The 14,729-nt window shown below is 35.5% G+C and overlaps 1 long non-coding RNA gene across 1 annotated transcript; it reads left to right on the top strand.

The window, feature by feature from the left end:
- The first annotated feature begins 10,637 nt into the window (after nucleotides 1–10,637).
- Nucleotides 10,638–12,453, top strand: LOC125584050. Its single transcript, XR_007321065.1, has 2 exons — nucleotides 10,638–11,456; nucleotides 11,571–12,453. It is a non-coding gene; the product is annotated as an uncharacterized LOC125584050 (long non-coding RNA).
- The last annotated feature ends 2,276 nt before the right edge of the window (nucleotides 12,454–14,729 follow it).

Here is a 14,729-nt window from a genome sequence, read left to right on the forward strand (position 1 = left end):
AATATTTTTATAAAAATTAGTTTAAAATTAATTTTTAGAAGATATAACAAATAAAAATTAAAAAAATTATTGAAAATACATAATAAAATTGCGAAAATAAATCAACAAACAATAATTTAGTGAAATGCATGATCTAATCTAATATATGATCTAATCTAATATATAAACTACCAAAATATCTGAAAATCATAATAATAAAAAGAAAGGAAGTACATTTGTGATATAATTTTTCATGTTTTATCAAACTCAGACAAACGAAAAAAAATGTATTTTCACAACTATTTCATACTATACAAATTGATATGCGATTGATGGAAAAGCACAAGCAGTGAATATACATACTCAAAATATTTTTTTTTTTTAAAAGTAAAATTATCTAACAAATAATAATAAAAATATCCATATGACTATCACCAAGTATTCACACACTTTTGAAGTAGCGAAATGACATCATAACATTGTTTCTTGAACTTTTATAACTAAGTAAATAACTACAAGGTTATGATTAACCGCAATACACAAAAGTTTACAAAGAAAACATATGACGATGGATAATCTCAAATAAATCAAAGAAAACAAAGGAAATGCATCATCTAAATAAAAAATAATTATTATTTTATTCAAAGAATCAGAACTATGTAATTATGTAATTTAGGCGTCCACACTTACTTAAGTTATCAATATGTTCTATAAAAAAGATCACATGTCAATAATGCTTCATAAAAATAGATAACTAATTTTTCAAAACTTAAAACACAATGATCTGAACACTTAAACTACGTCAAAATCCCGCGCGAAGCGCGGGCTCGCCCTAGTTACTAATATAATTTCTCGATCAACCATCATTTTTTTTGAGAAAGGGCTACACATGAGATTTAAACCAACATTTTTGCAGCCAAACAACAAGAAAAAAAAGAGAGAGAAGCTAGACCGTTCAATGTATATACTTTAAAACAAAGACCATTGAATTTTCATTTGATGTTAACAGAAACAGAATAATATGGAAATATCTTCATTCAAAAATAATATGTACAGTGTGAACTATATATACACTTGTTAATTACTACTCTCACTACTCTAACTAACTACTCATTTACATGTATAACCATATACAATAATATATTTGATAATCCCCCTCAAAATGGCGTTAGAAGACTGTGAACACCCAACTTGGACATGAGCTTATGGAATAGAGTAGGATAGAGAGCTTTGGTGAAAGGATCATCAAGCTGGTTCTCGGAGCGTACGTGCAATGTCTTGAGCTGACCAGCGATAATCTTCTCACGGATGGAATGACAATCACGTTCAATGTGTTTTGTACGCTCGTGGAAGACGGGGTTCTTCGCAATGTGCAAAGCCGTGGTGCTATCACAGTATAGGACTGGAACAGTCGGAGGAGCAACATGCAAGTCATTAACCATGCGCGAGATCCACATAATCTCTTTAGAAGTATAAGCCATCGATCTATATTCAGCCTCAGCTGAAGAATGTGAAATAACGTCTTACTTCTTGGACTTCCAAGAGACTAGAGAGTTGCCAATGAAGATGCAAAAACCAAAGATAGATCGACGAGAATCAGGACAGTTTAACCAATCTGAATCACAAAACACTTTAACCTGAAAGTCATCATCAACAGGGTAGAAGAGACTGTGACCAATAGTGCCTTTGAGATAATGAAGAATATTGAGAGTTGCTTTGAAAAGAGGAACACGCGGAGCTGAGGAATATTGACATAGTTTGTGAACAGCAAAGCAGATATCAGCACGCGTGATGGTAAGATAAAGCAGTTTGCCAACAAGGCGTCGATAGGATTCAGTATCAGGAAGAAGATCACCATCTTCAGCCGAGAGTTTAATGCTTGGATCCATTGGAATAGAAGAAGGTCGACACTCAAGTAAACCAGCATTGGTGAGAAGTTCAAGAATATACTTGTGCTGGCAGATAGAAATTCCAGAAGCTGAGCGAGCTATTTCAAGACCAAGAAAGTATTTTGGTTGACCAAGATCACGAAGCTTGAAACAGGAAGAAAGCTGTCGAATCAGAGAAGTCACAGATGGCTCAGAGTTGCTGGCAATGAGAATATCGTCTACATAGACTAAAATCATGAGAAAAACTCCCGCAGACCGAGACCAGAACAAAGTATGATCACCGTTGATCTTCTCAAAACCCATATTAAGCAGAGTAGAGGAGAACTTCAGGAACCATTGACGCGAAGCCTGTTTAAGACCGTAAATGGATTTCTTGAGTCGAAGAACTGCGTTTGGTGGAAGATTATCCCCCTTTCTCTCTGCATAGCGTTCTGGAAAATCCATGTAAATCTCTTCGGAAAGGTCACCGTTAAGAAAAGCACTGGATATATCAAGCTGATGGAGGAACCGTTTCTTCTTAGCTGCCAAAACAAACAACATCTTGACAGTAACCATTTTAGCAACTGGGGAAAAGGTATCAACGAAATCGACTCCCTCTTGTTGCGTGTAAACTTTTGCCACAACTCGCCCTTTAGGACGTTCTACGGTTCCATCAGCATTGAGCTTAAGCTTGAAAGCCAACGACATCCAATAGTAGACTTACCATCAGGCAGAGAACAAACTGACCAAGTATCAAGGTTTTCTAAAGAGTCAATTCGTCGTCCACAACCATACACCAGAATTCAGACTTCTTCGCTTCTTTAAAAGTGGAAGGTGTGGTAAGAACAGAGGAGTTTATAAAAGAAAAATGAGATGGAGAGAGTTTATGATAAGATAGAAAATTTGAGAGAGGATAAAGAGAATGAACAGAATTGCACAAATAGTCTTGCAAGTAAGATGGTTATTTTTCAGACGAGATGTAGTTGCAGAAGGCAAACCTACATCAGAAGGTGAAGGAGCAGGGTTTGATGATTCACCAGAGGATGAAGGTACAGAAGGTACCGAGTCATCAGGATGTGCAAGACGAGGAAAGAAAGCTTTTGCGGTGTCGGAAATTGAAGAATCCGCAAAAGGAAAAATTGTTTCATGGAATATGACATGCCGGGAAATGGAAATGCCATTAGTTTCAAGATCAAGGAGCCTATAACCTTTGTAACCTATAGGATAACCTAGAAAAATACAGGCTTTGGCTCTAGGATCAAATTTGGTTCTACCTTTGGGTGATGTACTTTTATAACAGAGACAACCAAAACTTCTAAGAGAATGATAATCGGGTAGCTTGTTCATAAGGATTTGATAAAGAGATTTGTTATTAAGGACATGAGAAGGTATCCTATTTATAAGAAAAACTGCTGACATAATGCATTCCCCCCAGTAAACTAAAGGTATATTGGATTGAAATAATAGGGCTATAGCAACATTTAGAATGTGTTGATATTTTCTTTCAACAACAGAATTCTGTTGAGGGGTTTCAGGACAAGAATGAAAAGAAATGATTCCTTTTTCTTTGAAAAGAGCAGCAAAAGATAACTCAAGAGCATCATCAGTCCTAACAGACTTAATTGTTTTACCAAATTGCGTTTCTATCATTTTGATGAAAACAGGGAAGACATTCAAGACATCAGACTTAGCTTTTAACATGTAAATCCAAGTAGCACGACTATGATCATCTACAATGGTTAAGAAATATTTATATCCTTCATGAGTTTGAACAGAAAACAGACCCCATACGTCAATGTGAATCAAATCAAAACAATCATCACTAATATGATTATCAAAAGGGAAAGAAAGACGCTTTTGTTTAGCATGATGACAAATTGCACAATGAAAAGGTTCAGTTTTCTTATTCTTATTCAAAGATAAAAGCCTAGACAAGCTATCTATCTTATCCATAGCAGGATGACCTAGTAGAGAATGCCAAGTATGATTGTCTATAACAGAAGCACAAACTACATTGTTTGAATTATTTTGTAGAGGAACAGGAATCAAAGAACCTGAATCAAGAACATATAGGTTGTAAATTTGTCTACCCTTGCCAATCATCAATGCCCGTGTAAGATCCTGTATAAAACAATGATGAGAAGTGAAACCAACCATTGACTCTGTCTCTTTAGTAAAGGAACTAACACTGAGCAGATTAAAACGGAATTGAGGAATGAATAACACGTTTTGCAAAGTGATATCATCGCAAAGAGTAATAGGACCTAAACCAATAATGCTCACTGAGTTACCAGTTGGTAAAGTAACAAAGGTGTGTAGGAGGGGGTTTAATGGTGGTGAATAAGGACCTATTATGACAGACATGATGCGTAGCCCCTGAATCTATTACCCATGAGTCACTTGAAACTAAAGCATTTCCGGAAGAGAGAGCTGAAGGCATGCCAATGAGAGAAAAAGTATAGGGTAGGAACGTACCAGTCGCTTTGCAAGCCTCTGGCACAGCTGAAGGAGAAGGAAGAAGGCCGTTTGATGTTGATGTAAGACTCTGATCTTGGAGTTGAGCACTAAAGTACGCGATGAACTGTTGCAGTTGTTCTGAGCTGAGAGAAGAAGGTATTGGAGATGTCAAAGGTGACTGTTTCTCGTGAGGAAACTCAGAGAGAAGAGCATTCGCAGAGGCTTGGCCTTGTTGAGAAGAAGAAGTGTTCTTCGAGGGATAAATTTTGCCTCGTGCTTTAAGTCCTGGTGGATAACCGTGGATCTTGTAGCAACGATCAACAACATGGCCAACGCCTTTGCAATGCGTGCAAACTGGACGAGGTCGTCCATAAGCCGAGAGTTGGAAAGTGCTAGCATCAACAGGAGTCTGAGAAAATGTTTTTGCAGAACGCTGACTATCTTCTTGATCAAGAATGTTGTAGACCTCAGACAAAGTAGGCAGAGACTTCTTCATGATAATTTGGCTACGAACATGATCATAACTATCATTGAGTCCCATGAGAAAATTAATGACTCTGTTACTCTCATTTTGTGCCATAAGACCTTCAATAGTACGAGCTGGAGCGTTGAGGCTGTTGAGTTCTTCCCACAGTGATTGTGTTTTGGTATGATATGAAGAGAGATCCATGCTGCCTTGGCGGAGAGAATGAAGTTGATGTCGAATTTTGTATAGTCGTGGAAGGTTTGACTTGTGGAAACGAGTGCGAAGATCATTCCAGATGTCAGAAGCTGCTTTGAAGTAAAGAATACTCGTGTAGATTTTCTTCGAAACACTGTTAAGCAGCCACGACTTGACCATACTGTTGCAACGGCACCAAATCTTGTGGAAAGGATCAGTCTCAACCGGCATAGCAATGGATCCATCAATGAAACCTAGCTTATTCTTAGCCTCTAAGCTAGTGGTCATAGCAATAGTCCAAATACTATAGTTCGTTCCATCTAAAGCTTCCGTAGTCAAGACTAAGCCAGAATGATCCGAACTATGAAGATGATAAGGACTATGCATATTATCGGGAGACTTAGATACCTCAAACGGTTTAGTCGAGCGAATCACAGCTGGAACGGCCAGATCTGGTTGATTGACAACTCGATTAGAAGATCCAGAAGCTTCACGACGAAGATCGGAAGCTGGAGAGTCGAGCTCCGGAGTGGAGCTATGATACTTCGAGTTGCACTTTTTTTTCCCATGGTGAGAGCCGGGAGAAGAGAGATCAGCAATCGAGGTGAAGAAGAAGAAGATGAATCTGAATCAGAGAAAACGCATAAGGTGAATCGAAGGATCGATCGAGATAATGAGTGAAATCGATCGGATAAGATGATGGATGAAGTGGATCGGTGAGAACGGAGATGATCGGAGATGATGAACGGAAAACGAAGTTGAATGAAGACGATGATCGGAGGTTTGGATCGAGAAAGGCGGTGAGCTCAGCTCACGCGCTCTGATACCATAACAGAAACAAAATAATATGGAAATATCTTCATTCAAGAATAATGTGTGTACAGTGTGAACTATATATACACTTGTTAATTACTACTCTCACTACTCTAACTAACTACTCATTTACATGTATAACCATATACAATAATATATCTGATAGATGTTTCTTATTTACTTATTAATTATCTTTGATAAGTGACAGATATCGTTAGAAACGAGTATAGTTAAATATTCAAATGCAATGCTTTCTAGGAATTACTGGTTCTATAAGCAACTGCGTGTCAATGTTAGATTCACTAAGAAGAGGTAGACATGTTTTCCTCACTTTGATTGAACTATTCCAAATCTAATCATTGTTAATCGGAATCGCGAAAAATATTCGAGGCGATCACTTTTTCGTGTTAAAATGCGAGCACTGAAAATTTGCAATGCAACATGTAGCTTCACTTAGTTTCAAAAAAAAAAAACATGTAGCTTCACTCTTCAGATGATATGATGTACTTCAATATATTCCTACTATGTTATATTTACAATTTAATTCCTCTAAAAAGTAAGTTTTAATATAATAATAACTCTTTTTGTTTTCCTTTTCTTTTGTTTTTGTAATTACTCTTTTTGTTTCATTGTACTTGGTATAAACTGATTGAACTATAGTCTCAGTTTATTATTGATGCATGTACACTACACATAAGACGCTCAATTTAAGTGCATTTTGATTGTATAGATGATTAGGTCATTTAAAAATAATTTTTACTTTATTTGTTTCATTTTACTTGGTGTTTAAGATTAATGCACAAAATTTTAAAAATGCCAATTTTTATAAAATTTATTTTGGTTATATAGAAATATCATTAAATAAATTTAATCTAACCAATAACAAGATACGTAATTGGTTATAAATGTCAAAGTATATTCAATTTTTATCTAAAATAGTGAAAACATCACTTAATTTGTAATTTTCTTAGAACATCAAATAAATTGAAACCAAGGGAAGCAGTATAAAATTACATGCAAAATAAATTTTACTAGTCTCCATAGAACATGCAATGGGTTATGTTGACTACAATGGCTGGTGGCAGAGGCGGACCTAAATAGAAAGGTGAGGGTGCAATTGACACATGTTAAAAAAAAAGCATTAATTTGTAAGCTTGTTTACGTATTGGATATTGGCTCAGTTGGTTATAGTTTGAACCCAGTGATGGTTATAGTTTGAACCCAGTGACCCCCTTTTTCCGAGCTCGAACCTCAGCATGCACACATATTTGTCATATTTTTTTTATATAAAATCATAATTTGTTTTAATTTGGTTTAATGTTTAAATGAATTTGACTTATGTCCCAGGTAAAAAAAAATTTGAGTACCACCACCCAAACTACAATGGCTGGTGGTACTCGGATAGACGCTGATACTCTAGAGTTCTAGTTGACCAGTTAACTATCAGTAAAGTTTGGGTGGTTCGAAGTATACTCACAAAAAAAACTCTTGGGCTGATTGATTTCTCTTTTACATTTCACTAATTGATCTTTGGTTCTATATTCTTTTGATTCATTGATAGTGAGCTCTTTCCTCACTTAACCTTTCTAATGTGAGACAACTATACGATTGCAGAACGGAGATATTAAGACCGTCACACTTTTCTCTCTCTCCTTTTCTCTCCGAAACAAAACAAAACAAATCTAGATTTGAGATTTTTCGGCGGTCGGCAGCGTTTGTTCCCTTTGCTGTCGAGCTCCCTTCCCACAAATGCTCTTCTCCCTTCCTTCTCCAAGATCCGGATGGTCCCTGTCGCAGTGGACCTTGTTAGAGATATTTCGAATGTTCAGAGAAAATAAGAAGAGTCTTACTGAGGTCCATCATGAGGTATGTTTATATATATATATATATATATATATATATATGTGTGTGTGCGTGTGTGTGTGTGTGTTTCAGCACTATCATAAAAAAACTATTAATACGTGTATAATATTAATACTTGTTTCTTCTCTAGTGTTCATGTATTGGGTTTGATGATTTTACCTTTATTTTGTTAAAGAAATGATTACCTATTTGCAGGTGTTGTATGTCCTCCGAGACCACCAGGATTTGCGTATGGATTTTGCAGCTTTTCTCCCTGCTCGCTATAGATGATAATACTATAGAGAAGATTGAGATTGCAGTTGAAATAAGCTAGGATAATAAGTTATAATCAATAGGTTGTTGTTGATGACAAAACTTATCATTCATTTTTCTTATTTTTCATCGTTTAACACAAAACCAACACTCATTTCAGCTACTTTTCATCGTTTGAGTTTCATATTATGGACAATATATATGGATGAACTTATAAAAGAAAATTTTAATCCTTATCTAGTGTTTCAGTAATTTTTTTCATATGTATTTTATTTGGACAATTCTTTTATCTGGTAGAATTTTAATATGATCATGTATCTAACTTACAAGTGCTATTATTTCTACTTTAACTGTAAATTATATGGATATACATATATAGTAACTTTTTGTATATTGATCTTCTTCTTTGGTCCTTCATCCGTATAATGTTGTTTTTAACTTTACGTTGGTTTGTATTAGAGGGTATACATTGGTGTCTTTTTTGTTCAAGTTCAGTTATTATGACATCATTTAATATGTGCATATAGTTCAAATTGTTGTTGATATGCCTACACAATTCATGAACTTGATCTAAATTTTTTTGAGTCAATCAGTCAACTGAACATAAATGGGAATACGCATTAACACAATTACCATAATCTATTAAAGAGCCGTCAATAGGTTAACTTCCTAAATACCTTTTTTTTTTTGTTTTCGCAGTGTCCCCTTATGTACTGAATTTTGCTTCCACCATATACAATACAGTGAAGAGTAAAAACTCTATAAATTAATAATATTGAATTATAATATTTTATTAATTTATAGGGTTAGTAATTAACAAAAAAATTATTTTTAGATTTTTCTATTTTAGAATATATATAATTTTTAAGGTTCTTTCTCTCTCAACTTCTTCTTCTTACCAAACTCGATCTTAGAGGAAGATGTTGATTAAATCTTTTGCTTGTAATATATTTTCGGTCCTAGGATCGATCTATTGTTTCGCATAAGGCGAATTTCTCTTCGCCATAGGCGATTTTGTTGTGTAATTGTCTCAAGGTGGAGCTTCTCTTAATGATCTTCTTCTATCTCCAAGCTTTAGTTATAATAATCTTCTCTCCTGCTTTCGAAGAACTTTTTTATATCCTGTTTGTTTGTATCAGATCTTTTTACTTCTTTTCAGATTTGCACTTAACCCTTTTTATGGGAATCAATCTTCACTTTTTTCTGATAAGGAGCCTAAGTTATCGACTATGAGTGAAGTATCATTGATAAAAGGATGATGTGATAATGGATTACTCTCGGATGACTCTATTGGAGATTTTAGAAAATGTTGGCAGCTTCTCTATATTGTAGGTGGTCTGACAAAAGATCTTCCATTGAGGCATCTGAGCTTCCCAGCGTTATCATCTGAAAGTTATTAGAAACTCTGATTAAAAAAAAACAGTTGGATCAAAAGTTAGGAGCTTTGGTGTCGGTGACTGAAGCATCTACGCCCTTTGGTGAGGCTGTTAATCTCTGCTGCGGCTGAGAGGAGGAGATCGAAGAGTGATTACGCGACGGTGACGCTTCCTGACGGCTGTGGTTACTGGTGATTGTATGAGCAACACGTGTAAGAGACATGGCCTTGATGCTTCATCTTGAAGCTTCGTGAAAACACACATGAAAGATAAACCTAATGTATCGCTTTAGTTTCATCTAATTTATGCTATGTATTTCGATTGGGCTTGGAAAACAATATTGAGTAATATTGTTTTTCCTTTTTCTTTATTTTTCATTTGAATGTTTTCAAAATCAAATAAATATCAATTTGTCAGTAAACTAATACGTTCTTAAACAATTTTCATAATTATACATCTCTGGCATCGATACTAAGAGTAAGTATAGCTTTTTATGATTGAGTGAGTGGAGTGAAATCAAATTTAGCTTTAACCACTGGACTGTTGTGATTACAGAATCCTGGGAGAATAATTCATAAAAATCAGGTGTGAAATAACTTATTTATATTATTCAATATTGTTTTTCCTGGATTACTCTCTGGCATCGACACTAAGAGTAAGTATAGCTTCTTATGATTGAGTGAGTGGAATGAAATCAAATTTAGCTCTAACCGCTGGACTGTTGTGATTACAAAATCCTTGGGGAATAACTCATAAAAATCAAGTGTGAAATAACTTATTTATATTATTCAATATTGTTTTTCCTTGTTCTTTATTTTTTCATTTGAATGTTTTGAAAATCAAATAAATATCAATTTATCAGTAAATTAATACGTTCTTAAACAATTTTCATAATTATACATCTAAATTATTAATTAACGTTTTGGTTTTTAGCGTTTCTCTTAATATATGAGATAATTAGAGAGTTTCCAAAGACTCCAAGAAAACTAACCATTTGATCATGACTTTTGTGTTCGACTGAGACAGTACAAAGAGTTAGTGTATATATGAGGATTGTACCTTTTTAACAGAGAAAGAGAGGTTTAAAACACGGATCCGAATCCGAATATCTAATCTAAAAATTAAAATATCCGGATCAGGTTTTGACGGATCCAAGATTTTACTATACGAATTCGGATCCGGGCACTCCGGATATCCTATTTTCGGAGCAGATCCCGAGCGGATTTTGAATCGGATCCGAATCTTGGATAATAAGTCCCAGGCCTAGTTTATATATAAGGATTGTATCTTTTTAATAGAGAAAGAGAAGTTTAAATCTTTCTCAAAAGAAAAAAAAACAAAGAAATAGAGGTTTAAATCGTTAACTAAGGAAGAAATTATGATATCCACCTATATAGTATCAAAAGATATAGAAGAGATCAATTTAAATTTTGAAACTTTTATAAATATAAGTGTTGGCTGTATATGTTATGATATATTTTTTATGCATGAATTGTTTTAGTCAAATAAAAGGAAAGAAATAAAAGATTTATTTCCATTATTACCTTAGAAAAATGTTTTTTTTTTTGTGTATTCCACATTTCTATATAAATGCGATGTAATATAATTTTAAACCATTAAATATTCTTGTCTACTTTTGTGGGAATTGTTCAAAACCTGTCTGGGTGCTGTGTGAGGTAAGGAGAAACCTTTTCCTCTGGATGATGACTTAGGCCTCGTTTAAGATTTGATAGGTGTATGATGTGGTTCTATAGTTTTCATTTCTCTCATTCTGTGGTAATTGTTCCAACGTCTTATGTTCATATTGTAAAATAATATCTGGACTAGGCTTGTTCAAATTCTCTTGTTTGTGGTCTTGATATTCATTGCAATATTCCCTATTATTCTTCACTGTACCTGTTACTAACTGCGCTGCGTGATTGTTTATGTTTGTTTGGGGATGGAATTCGAATTTGATTATTTGAATATATAGTATATACATTTCAAATTAGTTTATTGTGGTTTGAGATTATTTTACATTGTTATACTTTGTCTCTAAATAATTCTAGGATTTCAAATCATGATCATAAAGAGACAATCTACAAGGGATGTACGTGGGTACCTCCAAATTGTGCTGAATAGGTTTCCTGATAATCGTGAAATATATGATAAAATTACCAAGCTCTTGAAGGACTTGAGACTTGCAAGGTATTTGCTATGTGTTAAACATTAATTTTCCTCTTTTATTTGTTCAATTTCTGTCCGAATAATAGTCTTATGACTTATGAGAAGTTGAAAATTTTAATTGTGTTTTAATTGCAGACTTCGTTCTACTTACAATGATGTCATATCAAAGGTGAGTCAACTCTTTAAGGAACACAAAGACCTGCTTTTGGGTTTCAATAAGTTCTTGCCGCCGGGCTATAAGATAACACTCCCGAAGGATCAAACTCAACGAAGGAAGCCTGAGTTTCGGGATGCTGCTGAATTTATCAACAAGGTCAAGGTACGAACACTCGCCCATGGTAGTAAATTGGGATATAAAATTTGACTAACGACTTGACTTTCAGTTTACTTTGTGCTATAAATATTGAAATCTTAAAAGAAATATAACACAGTTTGTATTCTAGCCCTAGTAATAAATTATATTCATCTTTTCTGTTTTACCATCTCCCGTTAAATATATCGGTTATTCGCAGGAAAGGTTGCAAGACGAGCATGCATACAAATCCTTGTTAGAGATATTTCGAATGTTCAGAGAAAATAAGAAGAGTCTTACTGAGGTCCATCATGAGGTATATATATATATATATGTGTGTGTGCGCGCGTGTGTTTCAGCACTATCATAAAAAAAACTATTAATACATGTATAATATTAATACTTGTTTCTTCTTTAGTGTTCATGTATTGGGTTTGATGATTTTACCTTTATTTTGTTAAGGAAATGATTACCTATTTGCAGGTGTTGTATGTCCTCCGAGACCACCAGGATTTGCGTGTGGATTTTGCAGCTTTTCTCCCTGCTCGCTATAGAGAAGATTGAGATTGCAGTTGAATAATATGTTGTTGTTGATGACAAAACTTATCATTCATTTCAGTTATTTTTCATACAAAACAGACACTCATTTCAGCTACTTTTCGTCGTTTGAGTTTCATATTATGGACAATATATATGGATGAACTTATAAAAGAAAATTTTAATCCTTATCTAGTGTTTCAGTAATTTTTTTCATATGTATTTTATTTGGACAATTCTTTTATCTGGTCGAGTTTTAATATGATCATGTATCTAACTTACAAGTGCTATTATTTCTACTTTAACTGTAAATTATATGGATATACATGTATAGTAACTTTTTGTATATTGATCTTCTTCTTTGGTTCCTTCATCCGTATAATGTTGTTTACAACTTTACGTTGGTTTGTATTAGAGGACATACATTGGTGTCTTTTTTGTTCAAGTTGAGTTATCATGAGAAAAGAGGTCTTATAGCAGAGAACAAGATACGTTCCAACAGAATGTTCATGTTGTTTGATTAGACTGGTGAAGGTGATGGATCAAAACAACAAAGGTGTATGCAGATAACCGCAGAGAACGTGCCAAAGCTCTGGCGTGAGTTTTTGGACACATCAGTCACCGAGGTTTGAAGACACTACAAAGAAAGAGTATGGTACGTGGCCTTCCAAACTTTGACACTCAGAACTTCACTTGCTCAGACTGTCTGATTGGGAAACAACCGAGAAACCCCATTCCAAAGAAGAGTTCATGGAGAGCAAAAGAAGTGCTTGAACTCATACACTCTGACATCTGTGGGCCTATCAATCCAATCTCAACGAGTGGTATAAAGTATATCTTGTGCTTCATTGATGATTGTAGCAGGAAAGCGTGGGTGTATCTCTTGAAAGAGAAGTCTGAAGCTTTCAACCACTTCAAGATTTTCAAGAAGAAGGTGGAAACTGAGGCTGGCAAAAACATCAAATGCTTGAGAACTGATAGAGGTGGAGAGTACACATCAACTGACTTCTCTGACTACTGTAAGGAGAATGGCATTAGAAGACAGCTCACCACAGCCTACACACCTCAACAGAATGGCATTGTAGAAAGAAAGAATCGCACTGTCATGAACATGGTCAAATCACTCCTCTCAACTCGGAAAGTACCAAGAATCTTCTGGCCAGAAGCAGTGAAGTGGACGTTTTACGTTCTGAACCGATGCCCTACACATGCAGTCAAAAACATTACTCCACAAGAAGCTTGGAGTGGAGTGAAACCGAATGTGGAGCACTTCAGAGTATGGGAAATTGCACATGCTCACATTTCAGATCAAAAACGGGGAAAGCTCGATGATAAGAGCGTTGCTTGCTTCCTGATCAGAAGAGTCTAAGGCGTATAGACTCTACAATCCAGTAACCAAGAAGGTAATAATCAGTAGAGATGTGGTGTTTGAAGAAACAAAAGGTTGGGATTGGGATGAAGATCAAAACACATCAGAAGGAAGCCGAGTTAACCTGAAGTGATGATGGCATTCTTGAGGAAATTGAAGAAGAAGACAGTGATGGGGAAAACTCTGATGGTGAAACAGAACAGCCTGCAGCGGAAGAAGAAGAAGAACAAACCGATCAGAATGTGGGAGCTAGGGAGGGAAGAACCAGAAGACTCCCATGATATCTGAATGACTATGTCACCCTAGCAGAAGCTGAGACCGAAGAAGATCAAGTAAACATGGTGGAGATCAACACAACTGATCCAGCAGCCTTTGAAGATGCAGAGAAAGAACAAAAGTGGAGGGAAGCGATGGAGGAGGAAATAAAATCAATCCAAAAGAACCAAACATGGGAGTTATGTCTTCTTCCTGATGGAGCAAAGTGTATTGGAGTTAAGTGGATCTACAAAACCAAGCTAAATGAACACGGGGAGATCAACAAACACAAGGCACGATTGGTCGCAAAGGGATACTCGCAGGAGCATGACATTGAATACACAGAAGTCTATGCACCGGTGGCTCGTATGGACACAATCAGAGCTATACTTGCCACTGCAGCACAAATGAGCTGGGAGATACATCAACTTGATGTTAAGTCTGCCTTTCTCCATGGTGTCCTTACAGAAGATGTCTACATTCAACAACCAAAGGGATATGAGGTAGAAGGAGAAGAGGATCAAGTCTACAAACTCCACAAGGCCCTGTACGGTCTGAAACAAGCTCCCAGAGCCTGGTTTAGTAGAATTAAAGAATACTTCACCAATGAAGGGTTCATGAAGTCGCAGAATGAGGAAACTCTGTTTCAAAAGTTCAATGATCAAGGTAATACCCTGATTGTGAGTGTGTATGTTGACGATTTGATATACATAGGAGATGATATTTCAATGATGAAAGAGTTCAAGGAGTCGATGCAAAGGGAGTTTGACATGACGGATCTTGGAAAGATGAGGTACTTTCTTGGGCTTGAAGTGTTGCAGACGCCACACGGAATTCATGT

This window comes from Brassica napus, chromosome A2 (assembly GCF_020379485.1).
Source record: "Brassica napus cultivar Da-Ae chromosome A2, Da-Ae, whole genome shotgun sequence".
Lineage (NCBI taxonomy): Eukaryota > Viridiplantae > Streptophyta > Magnoliopsida > Brassicales > Brassicaceae > Brassica > Brassica napus.